The 22,988-nt window shown below is 38.1% G+C and overlaps 1 long non-coding RNA gene across 1 annotated transcript; it reads right to left on the reverse strand.

Moving 5' to 3' along the window:
• Window positions 1-6,352: 6,352 nt before the first annotated feature.
• On the reverse strand, window positions 6,353-19,535 carry LOC142173013 (uncharacterized). Its single transcript, XR_012702441.1, has 3 exons — window positions 18,990-19,535; window positions 7,577-7,644; window positions 6,353-6,602 (listed from the first exon to the last, which is right to left on the reverse strand). It is a non-coding gene; the product is annotated as an uncharacterized LOC142173013 (long non-coding RNA).
• Between the last annotated feature and the right edge of the window lie 3,453 nt (window positions 19,536-22,988).

Below are 22,988 nucleotides of genomic sequence, written 5' to 3' on the forward strand. Positions count from 1 at the left end.
CAGTCATGGAGGGATGGGGACCAATTTTTCTTAGGTCATTTTTTATGGTCCGAATAAATTTTAGGTTGTTCGTATCCGAAGGTGGGGCCCACGCGGAAAGTGTGGACTATAGCACCCAAAATTATAGGAACGAGGCCGAATTCTTGTTTTTTGGCCCTAAAATACCAAAGAAATGAGGAACGGTCATGGAGGGGTAGTGATCAATGTTCCTTAGGTCATTTTTGATTGTTCGAAGATATTTTATGCGGTCCGGATCCGGTGCTTTGGCCCACATGGAAGGCGTGGGCTATAGCACACGAAAATATGAGAATCAAGCCAAATTCTCATTTTATGGCTCTAAAATGCCAAAAATCAAGGAACGACCATGGCAAGGTAGTGACCGATGTTCCTAAGGTTGTTTTTGATGATACGAAAAATTTTTAGGCAGTCCGGGTAGCGAGGGCTCGGGCATATGCCGAAAGGCGTGGGCCATGAGAAAATATGGGAATCGGGCCGAATTGTCATTTTATGGCCCTAAAACGCCAAAAATGAGCCAAAAATGAGGAACGGTCATAGCGGGGCAGTGACCAATATTCCTTATGTCATTTTCGATGGTTTGGATAAATTTTAGGTTGTCTGGATCAGAGGACCCGAGCCCACGCAGAAGGCGTGTGCTATAACATACGAAAATATGAGAATCAGGCCGAATTCTCGTTTTATGGCTCTAAAACGCCAAAAAATGAGGAAAGATCATGGCGGGGTGGTAACCAATGTTCCTTAGGTCATTTTCAATAGTATGGACAAATTTTAAGCGGTCCGAGTCTGTGGCCCGTGGCCACGCGGAAGACGTGGGATATAGCACACGAAAAATATGAGAATCGGGCCGAATTCTCGTATTACAGCCTTATAACGCAAAACAAATGTGGAACGGTCATGGCGGAGATGTGACCGATATTTCTTAGGTCATTTTTGATAGTCCGGATAGATTTTATGTGGTCCGGGTCCAGGGGTTCGGGCCCACGCGAAAGTCGTGGGCTATACCACATAAAAATATGGGAATTGGATCGAATCTCATTTTATGGCCCTAAATTGCCAAAAAAAGAGGAACGACCATGGAGGGGCGTTGACTAATGTTCCTTAGGTCATTTTTTGTTTGGTCCAGAAAAATTTTATGCGGTCCAGGTCTGGGTCCCAGGCCCACATGGAAGGCGTGGGCTATACCACATAGAAATATGGGAATCGGATCCAATTCTTATTTCATGGCCCTAAAAGTTCCACTTCAAGGTGAACGGACTCCCGCAGGACTATACATTTCCCTGAGGCGCCTAGACGATGCTAAAAAATGAAGAACGGCCATAGCGGATCAGTGACTAATGTTTCTTAAGTCATTTTTTATGGTCCAGAAATTTTTAGGTGGTCCAGGTCCGGTGATATGGGCCCATGCGGAAGGCATGAGGTATAACACAGGAAAATATGGGAATAGCCCTAAAACGCCAATAAATGAAGAATGGTCATGGCGGGGGCGGTGTGTTCCTTAGGTCATTTTGGATGGTCCAGAAAAATATTAGGTGATCTGGGTCCGGGGGCCCAGTCACAAGCGGAAGGCATGGGTTATAATACGAAAATATGTGAATCGGGCCGAATTCTCCTTTTATGACCATAAAATGCCAAAAATGAGGAACATTCATGGCGAGGCGATGACCACTAATCCTTAGATCGTTTTCGATGTTCTTAATAAATTTTAGGAAGTCGGGGTCCGGGAGTCCTGGCCCACGCGGAAGGCGTGTGCTATAGCACACGAAAATGTGGGAGTCGGGCTGAATTCTCGTTTAATGGCTCTAAAACGCCAAAAACGAGGAACGGTCATGGCGGGGCTATAACCAATGTTCCTTAGGTCATTTTTGATGGTTTGGATAAATTTTAGGCAATCCGAATACGGGGTTTCGGGCCCACGCGAAAACATTTGTGTGGCTATAAAAGCTTCTCATTAAGGGAAAAATGAGTAAAATAAAAAATTTAAATTTAAAGTGTTTTCAAAATATAGAAATGTGTCATTCTTTTAAATAGACTAATAAGGAAAGGGTGTCTAATAAATTGGAATGGAGGGAGTATATATATTGTTATTGAAAATATTTTCTACTCATTAACTAAACACCCTAAATTCCATGGAAAACATTTTTCAGGAAAGCATTTTCAATGGAAAATGTCTTGCATCATACCAAATACACCTGTAATTTTATGATTTTGAATTGATGTTTCATTATGACTTTTCATGCATGCAGCTGGAATGTCCTCAAGATTGTAGATCATGTAGAGAATTTATCCTTGTGGGAAGTGTCTAATGTTGTCCTTGTCGACCGGTTACAAGGAATCGGTTTTGAAAATTTAGCTAAGATTTTTAATTTAAGACCTTCGCGACATGAGCATCTAACCAAACTGATAAGTGCGTTGGTTCATTTCTATGACGCTGATAAAAGATGTTTTCTGTTTAATGGTTTGGACTTCTTTTTCGGCTTAGAAGATATACTGAAGATATCTGGGTTGCCTATAGATGGTAAATCGGTTATTGGACAAGATGGAAAAGATGAAAAGTTTGATGAAAAATATTTAGGAGTGACAAAAGAATATTTAGGAGTAACAAACGGAAAAGGTATAGACTTAAAAACTGGAGGGATTTGTCTTAGGTCCCTTGGGAGAAAATATGGGAACTCTGATTGTCTAAATAGTCAATATATCAGAGTGTATGTACTGTACATAATAGTGTCTGTAATAGCTCCTAGAACCAAATTTGCCGTTCCTGGATATTTTCTGGCTCTCTTGGATGATGTTGATAAAATTGAAGACTATGCATGGGGAGCAGCCATGTTAGCGTACCTCCACAAGGGTCTAGAAAGTGCCAAAAAATGACAGAAGAATAACTCTTTCTGGACGCAGCCTTTTTTTTTTTTTTATGGTAATGACAATACAATTAACTAGTGTTGTTCTCTTCTTATATGATATTGAATTAAATCTTTTCTTTTATGTATTCTCCTAGATATTTATATTGGAGCACATTCCAAAGGTTGTTAGAAAGCTCAATATAGACACTAATGGGATGCCATCTGCAACGTTTCCCTTGGTGCTAAGATGGTTAGATCAACTGAGAAAACTGAACGAGAATGACTCCTCCAGGCTGTCTGTGTCTCGACTGCGTCAATTGTTTGATCAGTTAACGCATGATGAAGTATGTTATCCATCTCACCCAGTTATTTGCCTTGGCTAAATAGGTAGGCATTTAAATCAGTACGTTAGTTATTATTGTTGATTCCATGGATCTTCGTGTATCTTACTATAGTCCTCTAATTATGATTTTGATAGGTCTATTCAATAAAATATTAGATTTAGGTAGTTTTTGAATTCAGGTATTACTATATATACGAAGAACATTTGTAGTAGTTTGCATCTGCATTAAGATAATTGCTGGTAGAGGCTTGCACCTGCTACTTCACTGTTTTTGCTCTGAATGCTACTATGTGATTGATCCAACTTCGTGTGGTATTTCAGATTTTCGTGTCACCTTTATCTAGTTTCTTGGAGGTCTTTATGATGTGCTGTATCCTGCTATGTTCGTATATACCATGTTAACATAGGGTGTATATAATATGAAGTCGTAATATATGCATGTTTTTATTACATGTAAGTAATTGACCATTTGGTAAAATTGGCTCATTAATGGGGTTCAGTTTATGTTAAAAAATATTATTTTTTGTCAGTATTTCACCTCATGTTTTCGTATGTAAGAGTACGTCGTAAGTCAATTGATGTAAGCTCATAAATAAAATTATCTTTGAAAAGTTTAGGAAGTTAGTTAATCATGTTAACGTGGAGGTTACAAATATTTAAGATCATGAATACCAAGTACCAAGAGGGTTTGAAGGCTTAGAAGCTAAATGAATTGAAGAAAATAAGTTTCGTCGAAAGTCGAGAAGTTGGAATGTTATAACATGTACTTTTGGGGTGAGACTATGGTGCTTCACATTATAAGGAGATTATGTTATGAGTTATTTTAGACGTATAATAGTTGTCGTCACAAGTTGGAAAAGGTCATCACAAGTTCCATTCATAAATATGTTGAAACTTAGGTCAGATATAGCGGAGCTTTTCTTCCAATATACTTGGAATTAGGGATTATGTATCTACCAAATTGAAGATCTATAAGTCTATTTTCTAACTCATTAAATCGTTTGTCAATACGACATCGGAGTAGAGAGATATATGCATTTTTGCGAGACTGCGCAGACTGCTAGGTGACAAGTAGGTGTGTCACCTACTTGCTTAAATGAGAGTCCAAAAAGGGGCTATTTCGGGTCGGACAAAAAGTACATTTAAGGGCTTATCTCCTGCAATATAACACTCAATTACATAACACAATAACCAGGCCTAAACCCCAGCAAACATCCTCCCAAAAATTGTCCACAAACCCTAATTGATTTTCTCTCGTTTTCAAGTTCTAGTTGGAGGTAAAACTTAGAGTTTGAAGAACCAAGATAGGATCTGAGTTATTCAACAAATAAGGTGATTTTACTGCTATATTTCATCCAATTTTTCCGCTGGAGATGTATGGAAAGTCGTTATATAATTGTAAGAACTCACAGGGCGGTGATCGGAAGCCGTGAGTTCGAGTTATTCACTTGTAGCGGACTATTTTGTGGACTGTTTTGTGTTGTTGTTGGATTGTGTGTTTTACTACTGTATTCTGGAGTTTTGGAGGAGGAAGGGTGTGGATAAACACCACATAAATGCAGGATGGAGGGCTGGTTGTTCGTCGTAATATTTTCGGACTATTTAACACTACTACGATGGTCGTTTTGTGTATGAAGAGACCGGTGTCTGTTGGTCTATTTTATAGTATTTTGTGGTGTATATAAGATTGGAAAATAATGTATATATGTTGATATTGTTTTGTTCTTGAGTTATTGGTATTATCTTGAATTTGGAGGAAGTAAGGATTATAAGGGAGATGCTGTCCATTTTTATACAAAATAAGCTTGTCGTTCGTTGTGCGATAGTTCTACCTTTCATAACTTAATGATAGTATTATTATTGTTATTGTAGATTAAGGTGCGAATAGGCGAGTTAAACTTGGTTATTGGAAATATTGTTGTAAGGTATGTTAAGTCTAAACCTTTCCTTCATTTTGGCATGATCTCCTAACTATATGCATTTGATAACGAGGCATAAAGAGAGTTCTTATTCCTAAATTTATGTACATTATCCTAGTCTCATATGTTACAGTATTCTCCCTTATCGGGACTTCATATTCAGTTTAGTTTTGTCTTTTTTCAGCCAAGAGAGCAGAGAGTTTATATATATACAGTATTATAGTATTTTCACCACCATCGAGCTATAATCGATGGGCAGACCCCTATTGGAAAACCTCCGATCAAATGGTAAGTTATATACCGAGCCTATTGTGGTCGAGCACCTATGAGCGAGCCCAGTTAGCCGAGATACAGAGCCTAGTATGGCCGAGCACCTACGAGTGAGCCTACTATGGCAGAGCAGTTACAAATACCGAGCCTTATAGGGCCGGACAGCTATTTTACTTACTTTATTAAGAAAGATGAGTCAGTATCAAGGTAAGCATATCTTCAAATTATATTTGATGCCCAGGTGCTTTCAGTTATTATATTATCAGTTTAGTTTCAGCTTTCAGTTATTCTGTTGCCTTACATACTCGATACATTATTTCTTACTGACTTTTCTTTTTGTTGGGGACGCTGCATTTCATGCCTGCAGGTCCTGATAGATAGCTGGATAGACCTTCCCAGTAGGCAAAGTCAAACATCAGCTTGGTTGGTAAGCTCCACTTTCATGGAGTTACCAGGTCTATACCTTGGAGTCCATTTTATATATACAGGTTTGATGGGTAGGTCGGGCCCTGTTCCGACCATGATACAATTCAGTTATCCCTAGAGGCTTGTAGACGAGTCCTGTACATTTTTATATCAGTTTTGTCGTTTTACCAGTCCTATGTAGATGTTTAGTTTGGTATTGTTGGTTGTAGACGTTATTTCAGATGATTCAAAATATTGCCTCATTGGCCTATGTTGAGGGTTACCCCTCCAGAGTTCACAGTTACAGAGTGGTACACTCGAGCCGAGTATGGCACCGAGTGCCGGCCATGCCTCTTCAAGTTTTGGGCGTGACAAACTTGGTATCAGAGCAGTTCTATCCTATATGATAAGAGTGTCACGACCCTAACCCCGAACCCGATTGTGATGGCGCCTCTCGTGAAGACAAGGTCGGCCAGTTCAACCCAACTCAACTTTTAAAGCACTTAATCAACATAAAAATAGTCTAAACATGATTTAAACAATACTAAATAGCGGAAATATCGATAACAATGCGGAAAGTCCAACCCGACACAGCCCTAACTGAGGTGTCACAAGTCACGAGCATCTCTAAACTATAATACTAGTCTGCTAAAGTCATAAACTACTACAAGTGTTTGATAGGAAATAGAAATGATAGAGAAGTAGAGACACGGGGCTGCGGACGTCAACAACTACCTCGTAGACTCTGAAAAACCGCCTGGAACTAGAGGAATCAGCACTCAGGAGCGGTACCTGCTACGCCTTAATCTGCACACAAGGTGCAGGGATTAAAGTGAGTACTCTAACTCAGCGAATAATAAAGATAAATAATGACTGAAAGTAAGAAAACACATATACACAAGGTATTCTATAATGAAGCAATTAAATAGGTAATTTATAAGCAGTAAACCAATTAAAACAAAATAAAGTACTTCTACAGCAAATAAACAGGTAATTAACAGACAGTTATGATAAAGTAAACACATAGAACAGTACCAGCCTCTCGGTCCCACTCTCAGAACACTCTCAGCCCCTCGGGCTCACTCTGCGATCACAATGGGTACCCGCGCTCACTGGGGGTGTGCAGACTCCGGGAGGGGCCCCTTATGGCCCAAGCGCAATATCAAGCCATCTCGTGGCATCAAATCTAGGCCTTCAGCCTCATATCAATCAAGCCACCTCGTGGCGTATATATATCTCAGGCACTCGGCCGCATAAACAATATCAACAAGCCACCTTGTGGCGTACATATCTCAGGCTCTCGGCCTCATATCAGTATCAGTGTTTCCTCACAACTAGGCCCTTAGCCTTACTCAGTCAAAAGTACTCACAATCTCCTCGGGCATTAGTAAAACAGTATTTCTCAGCCCAAAACATCATTTAAAATATCATTTAAGTCTCAAAATGGAGTAAAAATGGCTGAGTAGTAAAACAATGGAAAATAACATGACTGAGTTCAATTAGTAAGTCAAAACAGTGAGGAAATAGTAATAAAAATCCCCGAAGGGTTCAAATAGTTGGCACGAAGCCCAAATATAGCAATCAACCCAAATCATGATGATAACATATAATTTTCAGTCAAATGCGCGGTAAAATCATCAATTGGGACGGACCAAGTCACAATCCCCAATAGTACACGACCCCACACTCGTCATCAAGCGTGTGCCTCACATCAATATCGCACTAAGATGTGCAATCCGGGGTTTCAAACCCTCAGAGCATCATTTACAATCATTACTCACCTCGAACCGGCTAAATCTCTAACTTGCGACGCCTTTGCCCCTCGAATCAGCCTCCACGCACGTCGAATCTATCCAAAATCAAAACGAATACGTCACAATATGCTAAGGGAACAAAGCCCAAGCGAAAACAATCGAATTACCACAAAATTCCAGAAATTGATCAAACCCGACTCCCGGGCCCACATCTCGTAACTTGACAAAATTCACAAAACTAGAATCCTTATACTCTCACGAGTCTAACCATACAAAAATTATCCAATTCCGATACTATTTGGTCTATCAAATTATCATTTTACATTTTTGAAAGATTTCACAATTTTCTTCCCAAATTCCATCCCAAATCACGAATTAAATGATGAATTCAATGATATATTCATGTACTCTAGCCAAATCTGAGTTAGAATCACTTACCCCGATGAAATTCTTGAAAAACCTTCGAAAAATTGTCAAAATCCGATCTCTCTAGGTCAAAATATCAAATAAAACTCAAAACCTCATATTTATAGAGTACCCCACAGATTTCAACCTCCGTGGACCGCACAAAATCGACCGCGGTCCGCACAAAACCAGTGCGGTCCGCACAAAAATGACCGCGGCCGCACATGCTTTCCTCTACAGTGACATGCTTTAGTATTTTGGCGATAACTTTCGCTACAGATGTCTAAATTGCGATATCTTTACCTTTATGGAAACTAGACACAAAGGGCTACAACTTTTTGAATCATCTCAAATTCCTTGTAGATCAAAAGAAATGAGCTTCCGAAATAGGACCAGTGAAATGTTGCCCACTGCGGCCGCACTGCATTTTGTGCGGTCCGCACAACACCTACCGCGACCACACTTAATTGTGTGCGGTCCGCACATCACATACCGCAACCACACTTCTTTTTGTACGGACCGCGCGGGTGGGTTCTGAGGCCTGCAACCCTTCTGGACCTGCTACAGCTATGATTTTCGGCCTAAAACGTCCCGGAACCTACCCGGAACTCCCGGAACTTCAAACCAATTGTACCAACACATCCCATGACATCGTTCAAACTTGTTCAAAACTTCGGAATGCTCACAACAACATCAATCACTAATTTAACATAGGATTCAAGCCTAAGAACTCCAAGAACTCTTAAATTATGCTTTCTATCAAAAAATCTATCAAATCTTGTCCGAATGACCTAAAATTTTGCACACACATCCCAAATGACACAAAGAAGCTACTGTCACTCTTGGAATTCCATTCTGACCCCTATATTAAAATCCCGCCTATCAACCGAAACCGCGAAAATATCAACTTCGCCAATTTAAGCCTAAATCTTCTCTACAACTCCAAAACCCATTCTGATCGTGCTCCTAAGTCACACATCACCTCCCAAAGCTAATCGAACCATCGGAACTCACTTCCGAGCCTTCTAACACATAAGTCATCATCCGGTTGACTTTTCCAACTTAAGCCTTCTTAAAAGAGACTAAGTGTTTCAAACTTCACCAAACTCATTCCGGACTCGATTCGACCAACCCGATATACAAAAACACGGATAACAAAACATAAAGAAGCTGCAATGGGGAAAATGGAGCGGTAACTCATGAGACTACTAGCCGGATCGTCACACTACAAGCTGTGTATTGTAGAGTCTTGTTTATGGGTATGTTGTGAAACACACTTATAAGCATGAGGTTACAGAGCATTTAAGACTGTCACTCTTTCTTCTTACTCTAGATCATGTGGTAGAGCTCAGTTGTAAGAATTCAAACTCCTAAATTTTATTTTATTCGTAATACAATGACACCTACATCCAGAAAGACAGTTGGTAAGAGAATGAATGTGGTTGTGGAAGAGTTGGGTTAGAAGAACTTGATTTTGCATCATACTTATGATGAGTAAGTGTGAGGTATTTAGTAAATAATGTGTGTACTAAGACGTGTAAGCTTCTTGAAAAGGAAACCTAAGGCATCAATATTTATCCACCTATATGGTAAAAAGTAATAAGAGAATCAGAAGGTAGATACAACTTTCAACAAGTAAAAGAAGTAAGATGAAGAAGGGTACGGTGTACCCAGTTAGTGAAGATTATCAGTATTTACAATTCAGGCAGAGAAATATAAGTATTTGAGTTACCGTCAACAGTAACGGAAGTATGTACAATTGGCCACACCCATCTTAGTTATGCCCCATGGGAGCTAACAGATATTGTTTAAGAAAAGGATAGGATATAATGATCCAGCAGAGCTTAGGGTAACCCAAAATGGTTGATGGATCGTTTGCATTAGCTGACATTTTCAAAGATATTGCAAATGTGGTAATAGTTCTTCGTGTGAGACACCCTGATGGTGCAATATAGAATAGTACATTTAATTCTTCGTGTGAGACACCTTGAGACAATAAAAGAATATAGGAAAAAAGTCATATCCTTATTTCGAGAAATGAGTTGGTGAGTCCAATGTGATTACTAGAACAAAAATTTAGATCCTCGGAGTAAGAGAAATCAGCATGGGCTAGTGAACAAGATAAATCGAACATGATTTAGGGACCGAAGGATTTGATAATAGCCGCATTGTGAGAATTTTAGAGATCATGTTCCGGCAATAATAGAATGGAAAACGAAAGAATGACCTTTAAAGGTCATTCAGGAACACAGTTTCCAAAAGCAAGCACTGTGAGCATAGTTAAACTTAAGGGACTAATAGCCCGTTTGGTCAAGCTACAAAAATCAGCTTATTTTGAGAAGTGTTTTTTTCAAAAGTGTTTTTATCAAAGGTACTTTTGGTGAGAAGCAGTTTGTGTTTGGCTAATTAGTTTGAAAAGCACTTCTGAGCAGCAATTATTATTTGTCCAAGCTTTAAAAAACTGCTTCTAAGTGTATTTTTCTCAAAAGTGCTTCTCAAAAAAGTGCTTTTGAAGAGAAGCTACTTTTTCTGCTTCTCTAAAACTAATTATGCTTATCCTCAAAAGCACTTTTTTCCTTCTAGAAGCTTGGCCAAACACCTCAATTTTTGGCTAAAAAAAGCACTTTCGGCCAAAAATAAGCTTGGCCAAACAGGCTATTAGTGTGCCAATTACACTAGGTGTCACCCTCGTGCATAAGAAATTTAATTATTCGGGACACGGAAGGGTTATCGTAAGGCGAGTAAGAGTCATTGAAGACGTGAAAAGACACCAAAGATTAAGAGTTAAACCATATATAGGTAAATCTTCATAGCATTAAATTCTAGTACTCCCCTAAAGGGGGGAAGACGGTGTGATATGGTAGTAAGTCGGAGTTATGTAGTTCAAGTAATTATGGAATAGTAAAGAAAGAATGTGGTAAAAAAGGCCAAAGGAATGCGATTGCATTTATTCGGATCCTATAGATATGTTACGACTCTAGAAAATTATTCAAGCACGATGTCGGAAGAGGCAGTAAGGGTTCCTGTTACACATCCTTTTTTTCCGGGGGGATAGGGATATAGAGTTTTTCCAATTTAAGTGACATGAATCAAAATGGGATTATTTATTTATTTTAGAGTTGCCACTTGGAATAATTTATGGTGTCCCAAGTCATCGATTTATTTTAAATCCCAAATCGAGGAAAATTGACTCTATTTTTGGTTCGCGAGCACAGAAGACCGGATAAGAAATTCTGTTAACCCGAGAAAAGGTGTTAAGCACTCCCGAGTTCTGTGGTTTTAGCACGGTCATTCAACTATTAATAATTTGCTTAATTATCTAATTTATTACATGTTTTAAACCTATTGTACATTTTAGCTTTATAACCACTTTTATTTATTTAGCCGCTTTTTAGGAATTATAGAATTTATTTGAACAAGTCATGGTATCGTGCACTCGTTGTTTTTGTACATATTGCGAATCGCGTCACATAAAATGCACCCGCGATTTAAAACATGTTTATTTTATTATTTCTGAAGTTATGGTCGAGTCACGTGAAGCGCACACTCGAATTGGGGATTATACGTATCATGACCATTCTACGGGAACTGTACTCATAGTCACGATGATTTATTATTAATCACGCCTAAAACAAACTATGATATTTATGAGTATTAATGGCCTAAGTATTCTCCTAACAGTTAAAACAATTGAATAATGCAATAAAGCTTACCGTTTCAATATTTCAATTCAATTTAGCTCAACGACCCTACGGCCAGACATGAAAGCTCGTTTAAATATAAGTTCAACAAAGCACTCAAGAAAAATAAATAGCACCCAAACAAATAACACATCGTGCAGCAAGTTGCTCCGGCGATAACATAAGGTTATTTAAAACACGATTCTAGCCCACGAATAGCTAAACCAATCTATAGAAAATTTCAGATAATTCAAACCTAACATATCCAAACGGTTGAGTTCTACATTGCTGAACCCATTAATTAGAGAACTCAACCCAAACCCACTTTGTTACTTAAACAAAATTAATCCAAATCTTACTTCCAATTTCAAGACTTATACTTATCAAATGTAAAACTAGATTGAACAAATTAAAACCCCCTTTCATCTTTGTTATCAAATGTGAGTGTTACTGTGTTAAAACAAAAATCAGAAAACTGTTAGAAGAATAAAAAAATGTATAAAATAGTAAAGAATTAGAAATATTCCGAGTCCACAATTTTCTTGTACGTCCTTAAGGAATTTTAACCCCCTCACACGCTGCCTAGGTAATGGATTAAATCCTCCCAGGATAAAACAGAATAAACCTTCCTGCAACAATGGCAATACAAACTGCAGGATACCAACGAACTCAAAGAACGGAGCAAATCATACTTACGAATTTGAGAGAGAGAGACTGCGAATTAGGATGCAGTATATTCAGAAAGAAAGAAGTTCTAGAGTGTTTTTCATATTTTGAAGATGCAGCCTTGCCTCAGAATTTATAGGCAAATATCAGAAGAGGTGTCTGAAAAGGTGCCTTTTCAGAAAATACGCGGCCTACCGCGGTTCTACCGCGATCGCGGCCGAACGCGACCAGAGAGCCTCTCTGAATCTGACTGCCGCGATTCTACCGCGGTCGCGGTAAAACCGCGGCCAGCGAGGCCCTCTGAACTTTCAGCAGTGTTCTGGCGTATTTTCAGCAGTGATTTGACATTTAATTAATTATTAAATAATTAAAAAAAATTTGTCCAAAAATAATCTTATCGATCATTTGACAAATCCAAATCCAAATCCGAATCCGAAGCCGAAGCCGAAGCCGAAGCCGAAGCCGAAGCCGAAGCCGTAGCCGAAGCCGAAGCCGAAGCCGAAGCCGAGCCGAGCGAGCGACGACGACGACGCGAGGGTTCATTCTCTTCAACTCCTTTTAAGAGCTTTAAGAAGTGAATCTATATATAAGCACACAAATGTGATTGTCCCTCACCAATGAGGGACAAAGTGCAAGACAAAAGTTCACTTCTTCAAATTTTCATTTTTCCCTCCATTTTATTTCCCTCCATTTCCAATTCACACTTCTTCTACTTTAAAGCCCAATGGCTTAAAGTCCAACAATCCCCCACATGAATGGGAATGGTTGTATCAAGAAAGATCATAGATGAAAGCTATGTGATTTTGCAAGTAAGGATTAATTGCATCTGGATAAGTAGGTTTCCCTTTGAACTTTCCGTAGTGAACATATGTCGGATATACTCGGTCAATCGGTAGATTTGATATCTTTGAACCGTCGAACTTTAGTGTATACCTAGACAGCCATATGTCACACAACCAACCCTTAACCGTCTTTTGGTTCTCATTGTTGTGTTCGTTTTAGCCATGAACACCGCCTGGTTTCATAAGTGCGTAGAGAATTGGCCTTACAGAATTCTCATTGAAGCGGCTTCCACTTCACACTTACATAGGTGATTCCTAAACGTGTAATCCTTTAGATTGACACTATTTGATAAATGTCTCATCAAACTTAGGTAATCATTAAAGAACGTGTAAAGTTCTATCCTTGTTACTGGACATTGTCTTCATCACGAGAATGGACCAAAGTTTTTTATTTTGACAATGTTGAACCGGTCAATCATAACTTTGTTTGAGCTCCTTGAACCTAGATCTCGGAACAACCAAAATTCTAGGTAGAGTTACCGCCATGTTGACTTGTCCTCGGCCATAGTCCCATTCCCTTAGATGATTTCTCAACTCCCTCTCTAGTTAAGCCTTTTGTAAGTGGATCCGCAACATTATCCTTTGATCTTACATAATCAATAGTGATAATTCCACTAGAAAGTAGTTGTCTAACGGTATTATGTCTTCGTCGTATATGACGAGACTTTCCGTTATACATAACGCTCCCTGCCCGTCCTATTGCAGCCTCACTATCGCAATGTATGCAAATAGGAGCCACAGGTTTCGGCTAGAACAGAATGTCTTCTAAAAAATTCTGAAGCCATTCAGCTTCTTCACCGGCTTTATCCAATGCTATAAACTCTGATTCAATTGTAGAGCGAGCGATACATGTCTGTTTGGAAGACTTCCAAGATACTGCTCCTCCACCAACAGTAAACACATATCCACTTGTGGACTTTGTTTCTGATGAGCCTATTATCCAATTAGCATCACTATATCCTTCAATAACCGTAGGATATTTATTGTAGTGCAAAGCGTAGTCTTGGGTATACTCCAAATATCCCAAAACTCGTTTCATAGCCACCCAGTGATGCTTGTTGGGATTACTTGTGAATCGACTAAGTTTACTTATTGCACAAGCTATATCGGGTCGTGTATAGTTCATGATGTACATTAGACTTCCCAACACACGAGCATACTCCAATTGAGACGTACTTTTGCCTTTATTCTTCATAAGATGATGGTTTAAGTCAATTGGAGTCCTTGCACTTCTAAATTCCAAGTGTTTGAATTTTTCAAGTACCATTTTCACGTAATGTGATTGAGACAAAGCTAGACCTTGAGGAGTCCTCTGGATTTTAATTCCTAGAATTACATCGGCAACTCCTAAGTCTTTCATATCAAACTTACTAGCAAGCATACGCTTAGTAGCTTGAATGTCGGCAATGTCTTTGCTCATTATTAGCATATCATCAACATATAAGCAAACAATGACTATATGATTTGGAACGTTCTTAATGTAAATACATTTATCACATTCATTAATCTTAAAACCATTTGACAACATTGTTTGGTCAAATTTCGCATGTCATTGCTTGGGTGCTTGTTTTAGTCCATAAAGGAACTTGACAAGTCTACACACCTTTTTTTCTTTTCACGGAACCACAAACCCTTCAGGTCGGTTCATGTAAATTTCTTCCTCAAGATCACCATTTAAGAATGCTGTTTTTACATCCATTTGATGGATTTGAAGACCATACAAGGCGGCTAACGCTATTAGCATCCGAATGGATGTAATTCTTGTTACCAGCGAATATGTGTCAAAATAGTCAAGACCTTCTCGTTGTCTAAATCCTTTGACAATAAGTCTTGCCTTGTATTTGTCAATAGTACCATCGTCCTTCATTTTCTTCTTGAAAATCCATTTAGAACCCAACATTTTGTTACCTGGAGGAAGATCAACCAATTCCCAGGTATGGTTGCTCAATATGGATTCTATTTCACTATTAACAGCTTCTTTCCAATATTGTGCTTCTGAGGAAGACATTGCTTCCTTGAAAGTACGAGGCTCATTTTCTAACAGAAAATTTAGAAAATCTGGACCGAATGAAGTAGATATCCTTTGACGTTTACTTCTTCTTGGATTTTCTTCATTAGGCATACCATCTATTATTTCCTCCCGAGGTCGTTTTGACTTTTGGCAGGTCACTTCACTTTCCTTTTTATACGGATAAATAGTTTCAAAGAATTCAGCATTATCTGATTCTATTATCGTATTAATGTGAATCTCAAGATTTTCTGATTTATGAACCAGAAAACGATATGCCTTGCTATTGGTTACATATCCAATAAACACACAATCAACCGTTTTTGGACCTATCTTAACCCTTTTAGGTTTAGGAACTTGTACCTTAGCTAAATACCCCCACACTTTGAAGTATTTCAAGCTAGGGTTCCTTCCTTTCCACTTTTCATAAGGAATGGACTGTATTTTACTATGAGGTACACGATTGATTATCCGGTTAGCTGTAAGTATAGCTCCCCCCCACAAGTTCGGTGGTAAGCCAGAACTTATTAGCAATGCATTCATCATCTCCTTCAATGTTCGATTCTTCCTCTCCGCAATTCCATTAGATTGCGGAGAGTAAGGGGTAGTTGTTTGGTGAATAATGCCATTTTCCAAACAAATTTCTTCAAAAGGAGATTCATATTCGCCACCCCTATCACTTCTTATCATTTTAATCTTTTTGTTTAGTTGCGTTTCAACTTCACTCTTGTATTGTTTGAAATCATCAATTGCCTCATCTTTACTATTAAGTAAATAAACATAGCAGTATCTCGTGCTATCGTCAATAAAAGTAATAAAATACTTTTTCCCACCGCGAGATGGTGTTGACTTCATGTCGCAAATATCTGTGTGAATTAAGTCTAAAGGACTTGAATTCCTTTCAACGGACTTATAAGGATGCTTAGCATACTTTGATTCCACACATATTTGACATCTAGAATTAATGCAATCAAATTTTGGCAATACTTCTAGATTTATCATCTTCAGCAATGTTTTGAAGTTTACGTGACCTAAATGCGAATGCCATAAAGTGTTTGATTCAAGTAAGTAAGAAGAAACATTCACTTTATTGATAGGAACTGCTATTACATTTAGCTTAAAAAGGCCCTCATTTAGGTAACTTTTTCCTACATATACATCGTTCTTACTAAGTACAACACTATTAGAAACAAAAATACATTTGAATCCATTCTTGACAAGAAGTGAGGTAGACACAAGATTCTTGCGAATTTCTGGAACATGGAGGACTTGATTTAGAGTCACTATTTTTCCCGACGTCATCTTCAACGCAATCTTGCCAACTCCTTCAATTTTGGCCGTAGATGAATTTCCCATGAAGATTGTCTCGTTGGGACCTGTGGGGGCATAAGAAGAAAATAACTCCTTGTTAGCACAAACATGGCGGGTGGCTCCAGAATCTATCCACCATTCTTTTGGATTTCCTACCAAATTGCATTCAGACAACATGGCACATAAGTCCTCCATTTCATCTTCAACCATGTTAGCTTGATTCTTTTTCTTCTTATCATTCTTGGGCGCACGACAATCCACGGCCTTATGCCCAGATCTTCCACAGTTGTGGCAATTACCCTTGAACCTTTTCTTGCTTGGGTAATTCTTTGGTCCGGAAGGCTTCTTCCTCTTCTTATTTTGTGGCGCCTCCTCAACAACGTTTGCCCCCATCATTGTCGAGTTTCCACGTGACTTCTTTTCAGCATTTTTGTTGTCTTCTTCTATCCTCAAACGAACCAACAAGTCTTCTAGTGTCATCTCCTTCCGCTTGTGTTTAAGATAGTTCTTAAAATCCTTCCACAACGGAGGTAACTTTTCAATGAAAGTAGCGACTTGAAAGGCCTCATTTATGACCATACCTTCAATAACAAATTCATAATTAATAATAAGATAAATCTTATTAATAAAATTATTAATTCGGGTCATACCTTCACCAAGGAGGTCATGCACAATGACTTGTAATTCTTGGACTTGAGTTATGACGGACCTAATGTCAATCATCTTGAAATCCAAAAACCTTATAGCCACGAACTTCTTAAGTCCGGCATCCTCAGTCTTGTACTTCTTCTCAAGTGCATTCCAAAACGCTTTTGGAGTTTCCATGACACTATAGACATTGTACAAGCCATCTTCCAAACAACTCAATATGTAGTTTTTGCACAAGAAATCAGAATGTTTCCATGCTTCATTTACAACAAGTCGTTCATCATCCGGAGTATTTTCAGCCATGACCGGAGGATCCTCCTTGATGAAACGTTGCAAACTCAACGTAGTAAGATAGAAGAACATCTTCATTTGCCAACGTTTGAAGTCAATACCGGAAAACTTTTCGGGTTTTTCTGCCGGTGCCATAGCATGAGCAGGAGTAGAACGGCTTGTAATAGTGGCAACCGTTCCCGCAACACTTCCATTAGTTTGGTTTTCATTCGTCATATTTCTTTAAAGTTGAAAACAATACAGAAATTGTTAATCAGTGAAGTTTTTGATATCTTCAAACTGAATACCAAACCAACCATACAACACGTAACAATGGTGAAGTTTTTATATACTTCAAACCCGTACGTTTATTATTCCGGCAAAGTTTTTATGTACTTTAAACCGGACAGAAACAATTATAGGAGTAGAAAGCAACAAGGCTTTAGTCTCCAACAAAGTATAAAGAAAACAGTTTAATAATCAACACAGAAACATTAATAATAAAATTCCTTAAGTTTGTGAGCGTTACTGTGTTAAAACAAAAATCAGAAAACTATTAGAAGAATAAAGAAATGTATAAAATAGTAAAGAATCAGAAATATTCCGAGTCCACAATTTTCTTGTGCATCCTTAAGGAATTTTAACCCCCTCACACATTGCCAAGGTAATGGATTAAATCCTCCCAGAATAAACGGAATAAACCTTCCTGCAACAGTGGCAATACAAACTGCAGGATACCAACGAACTCAAAGAACGGAGCAAAATCACACTTACAAATTTGAGAGAGAGAGACTGCGAATTAGGATGTAGTATATTCAGAAACAAAAGAAGTTCTAGAGTGTTTTTCATATTTTGAAGATGCAGCCTTGCCTCAGAATTTATAAGCAAATATCAGAAGAGGTGTCTGGAAAGGTGCCTTTTCAGAAAATACGTCTACCGCGATCGCGGCCGAACTGCGGCCAGAGAGCCTCTCTGAATCTGACTGCCGCGATTCTACCGCGGTCATGGCAGAACCACGGCCAGCGAGGCCCTCTGAACTTTCGGCGGTGTTCTGGCGTATTTTCAGCAGTGATTTGACATTTAATTAATTATTAAATAATTAAATAAATTTTGTCCAAAAATAATCTTATCGATCGATCATTTGACAAATCCAAATCCAAAGCCGAGCCGAGCGAGCGACGACGACGGCGCAAGGGTTCATTCTCTTCAACTCCTTTTAAGAGCATTAAGAAGTGAATCTATATATAAGCACACAAATGTGATTGTCCCTCACCAATGAGGGACAAAGTGCAAGACAAAAGTTCACTTCTTCAAATTTTTATTTTTTCCTCCATTTTATTTCCCTCCATTTCCAATTCACACTTCTTCTACTTTAAAGCCCAAATTGCTTAAAGTCCAACATCAAATTCCATTGCCCACAGAGAATGCTAAGCATAAAAGGAACGAAAATCTGACAACAAATTAAGTTCAAACTCATTTTAGACATAGACCAACATAGAGGAACATGAATCAGATAACCAATCAAACTTCAATTCATTTGAAATAATGAGCGAGACAGAAGAAATGAACCTTAATAAAAAAAAATCGGCAAAGAAAAATTGCACCCGAACCTCGAGCAGAACCTCAAACTCTAACCTTGAACAGATTTTGGAGTTTTTGTTTTAGGCGATGAGCGATGGAGCTATGTACTGAGACCCGTTTTCTTTTGCTCTCCCCGTTTCTTTGTCTGTTCCCTCAACTCCTTCTATTTCGTGACCTCCTCTCTTTATGTGTGGTGTCTTGTGGTGTTAATAGCCGATTTACGGTGGCTTTAGGGGGTTGAATAAAGATGAAATTTGGGGAAACTAGCTCGTTTTGGGCTGTTTTGTGTGACTTTTTTGAACTGATTTTTTGAAGGCTTTTGCTGGTGTGTTATGGTGTTTGAAGGCTGAGATCTAGAGGCAAATGGATCGGGTGTTTGGCTCAGGGGTCTACTGCGGCTGAAGGTTTTCTCGAAAGGGTGGCTGCTCAGTTTTTGTGAAGGAGTCGTTTTCTCTCTTATGTGAAGAAGATTCCCTAGAGATTACGTCTTTAGCCTAGGATTAAAGGTCTGCCCCTTGCCCCATTCCCCTTTTTCCGTTTTTATGTCTTCCCCCATTGTGTGTATTGTTTTTTGTCTTATATAAATACAGGTTGTGTGTTTTTTGTGTGTGTTTGCGTTGGATGTCAATTCCAAAGAATAACAATATGGTGCGTGTGAGTTTGTTATGGGAAGATAAGGAGAAATTTTTGGCAATGGACACTTTTAATTTGTTCTTTCTTTTTGTAGTATTTTTTTATAATAAATAAGCAAAAATAATCTACTCTTACTAAATAAGTAAAGTAAAATTACTACACTCAATATTTATTTGTCGAAAGTTTCTGGTTTAGAAAATTTAGCTAAACTAAATAAAACTTTCTTTTTCTTAAACTTTTTTTTTCTTTGTAAATGAAAATAAAATTAATACTCTTAAAAATGTAACTCTTTCGTATTATTTTTTAAATTTTTTTATCAAATAAACCTACTAAAAAGTAAAATATAGGCTAAAATATGTAGATAAACTTAAAACATATTTACATACTAAAAAGTGGTGTGAAATTCAAATATAGTCAAAAATTAGGTGCTCACATCTGCCCCTCTTCGCTTGGAAACATGAAGAGTTTTCAGGCAAAGACAAAGTGAGCTATCTGACTAATTTTTGATCAAACCGTTATTCAAAAGAGGAAGAGAATAAAAGAAAAAGATGCAACCGAGTCCCGATTTTGGACAACCTACATATCCCGGGTTATAAGGGAATCAGGTCGCGTGTAGTGCAAGGAGAATGACGAAGTGATGAATTCGAGAGTCGAGTGAAGTTTCGTCGAGGCTCCGATCCGTGGTCCTGTTATTACATCAAAATCAAAATTAAAAGACTAACTAAGCCTATCAGCTACGAGTTACAAGATTCCTATCTATGAGTCTTCTGAAGCTTGATCTTGAGTCTTGGTTAGTTTTTCATGCGGACTCTGATCTGAATCTTGATGCTTGTTAGCTACAGGTGCTGGTTCATTCCTTTTCAACCTCTCGGATCAAGGCGGTACATGCAAAGCTTGTGACTTCAATCACATCTTGAGCAATCCACATCTTTTCTCCGCTTCTGCACTTTAATTCACTTATTTTCCTTTTTCTTCTTTTTTTCTTTTATTCTGGATTGAGACTCCGTCTTTTGGTCGTCTTGAACCTTGTGCTTCGAGGTATAACCTGCTCAGGCACCAAAACAAATGAAGGAATGAATTTTTTCTGCCCCAGTTTTTACTAGAAAAATTTCGAGAGTTATTTGTAACCAAGACTCTATACTACTTATTTATTAAAAGTAATAAAAGTTAGGATTGTGTATCCTTAGGAAAAAAAGATTAGGGAGTGGAGACCCTATATCTAAAATGAAATCAACTAGGGATTGGAGGCCTTATTGTTGGAAAATCATCAACTAAGGAATGAGAACCCTATGTTGGCATCAACTAAGGAGTGCTGACCCTATGTTGCCATCAGGTTATGCTGGCATCAACTAGGGAGTGGAGACCCTATGTTAGCATCAACTAAGGGGTGGTGACCCTATGTTGGCATCAGGTTATGCTGGCATCAACTAGGGAGTAGAAACTCTGTGTTGGCATCAACCAGGGAGTGGTGACCCTATGTTGAAAAAGAAGACTAGGTAATTGCATACTTTATGCTAAAACGAACCAAGAAGGAACTTTTCTTTTCAAATGCATGAACAAATGACTCTTCTTTCTTTTCAAAAATCCAGACTTTTTGTTAATTATCTTAAGAGAAAATTCATCAGACTAGGTTTTCTAATTTATTATCTTAGGATAAAAATTCATCAGACTAAGATTTCTATCCTAGGAGAAAATTCATCAGACTAGGTTTTCTTATCTTAGGAGAAAAATTCATCAGACTAAGACTTCGATCCTAGAAGAAAGTTCATTAGACTAGGTCTTTTTTTTCTTTCTTTGGTTATCTTAGGAGAAAGATTCATCAGACTAAGATGTTTATCCTATGAGAAAGATTCATCAGACTAGGTTTTCTTATCTTAGGAGAAAGTTCATCAGACTAAGACTTCGATCCTAGGAGAAAGTTCATCACACTAGGTTTTTTTTGGTTACCTTAGGAGAAAGATTCATCATACTAAGATGTTTATCCTAGGAGAAAGTTCATTAGACTAGGTCTTCTATCTTTGGAGAAAGATTCGTCAGACTAAGAATTCGATCCTAGGAGAAACATTCATCAGACTAACACTTCTATCCTAGGAGAAAATTCATCAGACTAGGTTTCCTTATCTTAGGATAAAGTTCACCAGACTAAGACTTCGATCCTAGGAGAAAGTTCATCTGACTAAGTCTTTTTTTTTGTTATCTTAGGAGAAAGATTCATCAGACTAACATGTTTATCCTAGGAGAAAGTTCATTAGACTAGGTCTTCTATCTTAGGAGAAAGATTCATCAGACTAAGATTTCGATCCTAGGAAAAATTTTATCATACTAGGTCCTTTAGTTTTTGTTATCTTAGGAGAAAGATTCATCAGACGAAGATTTCTATCCTAGGAGAAAATTTATCAAACTAGGTTTTCTTATCTTAGGAGAAAAATTCATCAGACTAAAATTTTTATTGGGAGAATATCCATCAGAATAGGGCTTTTTATCCTAGGAGGAAAAATGTGAAGAGCAATGGAAACATTGTATGCTCATTAGCAAGACAAATAAAGGCAAAGATTTGAGAAACTTCCTTTTGTCGGTTATTATCTTCTCTTCTTTTCTCTTTTTATTTCTTTTTTTTTAAAACCACTTTCCTTGCACTACTTTATTCTTGCTCAAACAAAGAAAATTTTGTTAGTTTTGAAAGTGGTGGTCGGTTTGTGACCTTGTGTCCTGAGCAGCTTGGCTTTTGCTCGATCAGCTTGAGTCGGTCTTAAGAGACTTTTGTTCTGCACCAACTTTGATTGTTTCACACCCAGTACCATTTGTATTTGCGGTTCAGTCAGCCTTATATCAAAAAAGAGACTTCTTTTCTTGGATAACCTTTTCAGATATCTTGAATGGCTTTGCTTTTGGAGCAATTTGTCTGTCATAGAGAATCACAACTGGTAAGAGCCTTTTGCATGATGTGCACACTTCATAGTTATTGTTCGGTACTACAGAGAATCCCTGATTAACCTTGAGGTTATCTTTGCTTGCTTTAACCGAAAAGGCTGACAAGAGTCTTTTGGGGAGAAACCTTTGCATGAATTCTCAAAGGCATGTTGACTTTAACCGTTGAGCGTGCTGGTCAAATTTACTTTGTGCAACTGAAAAGCTGGTAGCATATTTTGAAATCTTTTCTTGCTTGTTTTGAGAAGGACTAACTCAGAGTGAAGGACACAATGATTCAAAGAAACAATATTAACAAGAAATACCCCTGTCGGGAAGAACAGAAGGAAGAGTTTTTTTTCAATAACTAGCCTTAATGATCATGACATGCATTTTGGACTTAACGGCGATCTATCAAACTAATTCAAACTTCCCTTTTACCATTCTTATAACCTTTGAAGTCGGGCTTTTTCATGCCAAATCTTTGC

Source organism: Nicotiana tabacum, chromosome 18, assembly GCF_000715075.1.
Source record: "Nicotiana tabacum cultivar K326 chromosome 18, ASM71507v2, whole genome shotgun sequence".
NCBI lineage: Eukaryota > Viridiplantae > Streptophyta > Magnoliopsida > Solanales > Solanaceae > Nicotiana > Nicotiana tabacum.